This window comes from Misgurnus anguillicaudatus, chromosome 13 (assembly GCF_027580225.2).
Source record: "Misgurnus anguillicaudatus chromosome 13, ASM2758022v2, whole genome shotgun sequence".
Classification (NCBI taxonomy): domain Eukaryota; kingdom Metazoa; phylum Chordata; class Actinopteri; order Cypriniformes; family Cobitidae; genus Misgurnus; species Misgurnus anguillicaudatus.
Window position 1 is genome coordinate 3,741,657 of NC_073349.2, and position 4,081 is coordinate 3,745,737.

Genomic DNA, 4,081 nt, shown 5'->3' on the forward strand with positions numbered 1-4,081 from the left:
CTGCGTGAATGGCTACTGGATTTTATTTATTTGGGGTCTATGGGCTACAGTTTTCCAAAATATACCCTTATGAAAATTAAATAATTAAATTAAATTAAATGGTTTACTACAGTTTAAACAACAAAAAAAACATACTCTAGTAAAACCATGGTTTTGCCAATAGTAGGCCTAATCAATACCAAAAAACATTTTACTGTACCACAAAAAAACATGCTTAATTTTCGTTAGCTAGGCTGTCTCTTTTTTCAATGGGCTATTATACTTTCATGTAGAAAATTAACCATGGTTTTACTATAGTTAAAACAAAAACAAAAAACATAGTAGAACCATGGTTTTGCTAGTAACCAATACACCAAAAAAACATGTTTACACTTTTACCACAATAAAACCATGGTAAATTTTCGTAAGGGCTATATGCACATTGTGTTTTGGGGTATATTTATGCAGATACAGACCCATACAAATTCTAAACCGTAGACATTGTGTGTGTGTGTTTGTGTGTGTGTACGTGTATTGCAATAAACTCGAATTATATGTGTATCCTACAGAAAATGCAGTATTAATGCTAAAAAGTGATTTGTCCTGCATCATCACTATGTTGTATTCGTTTAAAAAAACGGCGCCAAGAAAGAAAGGACATGCGCATTGTTCTCCTGAGCCAGTTAACGTAGAGCTGGTACATTGCTGTCTTCACTGGAGTGCTGCAAGCTCGAAGTGTGGTGAGTAGATCTGTTTTATTACAATATATGACATTAAACTGTTGATAAAAAGTATATTCAAGTAGTCAAACATTAAAATATTCTTGGATGTTATTCTAAATCAGTGGCGAAGCTCGCCGGGATAACGTTTGGTGAATGCGTACGGTCGAGGTTGCGAAAATCAACCTTGTGTTTAAATTGTTAGAGTTTTAAAACATTACATTTACTCTGTTAACGTAACATTTACTTAAGAAGCGCTTTAGGATAACAGTTATAGTGGGTATTTTTACTTTTACTCGTAACTCGATGATATTTCTATTGACATGCCCTCAGTTTTGCACGACGCACTTTATTTTAATGCAGTACGAAATGCGAACTTCAGATTATTATTATTATTTCATAATTTGCCGAAGCATTTGATTTGTGAATGAATGACTCTTTTGAACGAGTCGGTTCTTCACAAAATATTGCAAATGAATTACTGTTTTGTACCGGGTCGATTCTAAACTAGCTATTGATTGAACGGTTTGAATCAGTTTGAATGATTTGTTCCGTTTGCTGCAAGATCTGAATCATCTGTACATCTGCAGGCTGCAGCACTTCTCGCTCGTAACGTGAAACTTAAAAACACGCCAAGGAGTGGATGCAAGTGAACTATCAATCTACTGAAACAGAAGCGGGAAATGTATTCGAAGACGAAAATGCTCGCGCGACCTGTGCGTCAGACCCGGATAAACGCACGCGAGCTGACAAAGTAAGTTAACGCGCTTTCAGAAATGTTCACTTGAATCACAGCAGGAAGAAAATCCATCGACGATTGGCGTCTGATTCGCTCTAAAAAGTAATGTTTGTTCAGATGTGAGTGCTTTTTGTGACACATTAGTTTGATAATATTAGATAACACGAATTACTGTATTTTTACTCAAGTAAAATATTGACTGCTGTCCCCTCCTATGGAAATCACGTTTTCGTTTGGCTGCATCTAGTAAGAGCACTATTTTGTTTGCTCAGTTTGATCACTGATATCTATTACAAGTTTTAATGTCATTTTGGATGTAGGGAAGCAATTAGGTGCAGCGTTATAACAAGACTGTTGACTTCTATGCCTACCTTTACATGAATTTTTTTTAGCGTACATACTGTATAGTATAGACTTGGTTAGTGAACTTTAACAGTAGCTGTTAACTCATATAATTTTGTCATTTTTATGGATTTTTTTCAGATCCTGAGTAGCTGTTATTCAACATAAACACATTTCCGCACACATGAAGATGGATGACGATAGTTCATCTTAAAATGAAACTTATGTTTATCAGCTTACCCCCAGGCCATCCAAGAGGTAGGTGACTTTGTTTCTTCAGTAGAACACAAATGTAGATTTTTAACTCCAACAGTTTCAGTCTGTCAGTTGTATAAGTGGATGGTAACAAAAACCGAAAGAGAAAAAAAACATGCACAGACAAATCCAAATAAAACCCTGCAGCTCGTGACGACACATCCGTGTCCTACTTAAGACACAAAACCTTCGGTTTGTGCGAGAAACCGAACAGTATTTATATCATTTTTTACCTCTAATACAACATTATCCCCAGAGAAACGGCAGCCTCTACGCCCTCATTCTGTGCACCCGATACAGTAGGTGGCAGTATGCACCTATGAAGTTGTTTTGCAACCCGCTATTAAACATTAGATGAATAAGAAGGTGATGTGTGAATGCGCGTGTTTCATTTTAAGATGAACTATCGCTATAAACAGGCCCATTGGCTGCCTACATATTATAATAAGCTGTTTTAAATTTCAAATGTTCAATGCCTTATTGCACCGAGCACAACCCGAACATAATTTCTAAATATCTATCCGAACCCGGCCCGTCGGGTACCGTCGGGTCCCGCTGGCTCGGTTCGAGTATCCATCCTTTAATACCTACTGTATGCCAAAGACTGTCATTGTAAAAAGTACAAATGTGCCATTTTTAATATTTCTTTATCTTAAAAATGTATTTGGTTTTGCAGATGCTCTTAAGAACAACGCCCTGATGTCCAAGGTCAACCAGCAAGAAGCTGAGAAGGCACTGCCAAAATGGTTTACTGGGGCAAGGGACAGAGGAGGACAGAGAGCATCAAGAATGCAGAAAAGGATGTCTGTTTGAGAAAGGTTAAAACTACAGTTGTTGATTTGAACTGTTGTAGTTCTTTAATTTTTCTTAAAGGAAAACACAATCATTTTTCAATATTTACCATGTTCTTCCCTCAACTTAGATGAATTAATACAAACCTCTCTTTTCTCAATGTGTGCACTTAAAGGTGGGGTGCACAATTTCTAAAAAAAACGTTTTGGAAAAGGGAGACAGGCCGACTATCAAAACACACTTGTAGCCAATTAGCAGCATGTCTACTAAATGACATCGTTGCCTGGGTTGCGTATGTGTGGGGCGGGTCTATCAAAAGAAGGTCCAGTTTCTATTAGGGTAAGGGTGTGTTTGTTTAGATGATTTCAAATATCAACATTGGCTTTCATGCACCCTGCCTTTATTTGTTGTAAAGTGTGGCGTGAATGTGTTAGCATTTAGCCAAGCACCATTCATTCATTAGGATCCAAACAGGGATGAATTTAATAGCCACCAAACACTTCCATGTTTTCCCTATTCAAAGACTGTTACATGAGTAGTTACACGAGGAAGTATGGTAAAAAATATAACTATATTGTATGGCGGAAGAGCACTTAGTTTGTAGCACTCGACCTTGGGCACAGTAACATCATCACTCCTGACTACTCCCCCTCTTGCTTAAACTACAGTCAACATAACCAACACGCCTGTACTAATGTTAGTACATTGAGCAGACTCTGCGAAATATCAAGTTAAGTTTAAGTGTACGCATTGAGAAAAGAGAGATATGTATTTATTCGGCTAAGTTGATGGAAGAACATAGTAAAATATTGAAAAACTGTGTTTGTAATTATCTTACTTTCATTTACTTTTAAGGGCCCCATTTCAATAATTTTTTAAAGGGGCCATGGCATGAAAATCTGACTTTTTCCATGTTTAAGTACTACAATTGGGTCCCCAGTGCTTCTATCAACCTAGAAAATGTGAAAAAGATCAACCCAGTAACTTCCATTCTCTGCAAGCATGTGAATAAATGGGTGGTTGGGATTTGGCTCTCCTTATGATGTCAGAAGGAGCTCTTATTATAATAATACCACACCTTAATCTGCACTATCCAACCACAGCACTGCCATTTAGTGCAGAGAGGGAGAGACAGAGAAAAAAATTCGCAGCACAATTGGGTTTCGGTTTCAACAAGCCACCATCATTGTTATCAGTGTTTGAATTTCATCAGCTCATTTGCATTTTAAAGTAGGGATGCACCGAAATGAAAATT

General features: G+C 37.2%; 1 long non-coding RNA gene across 1 annotated transcript; it reads left to right on the forward strand.

The window, feature by feature from the left end:
• The first annotated feature begins 589 nt into the window (after window positions 1-589).
• LOC129432770 (uncharacterized) lies at window positions 590-3,865 on the forward strand. Its single transcript, XR_008640254.2, has 4 exons — window positions 590-719; window positions 1,289-1,452; window positions 1,921-2,037; window positions 2,711-3,865. It is a non-coding gene; the product is annotated as an uncharacterized lncRNA (long non-coding RNA).
• Window positions 3,866-4,081: the final 216 nt, after the last annotated feature.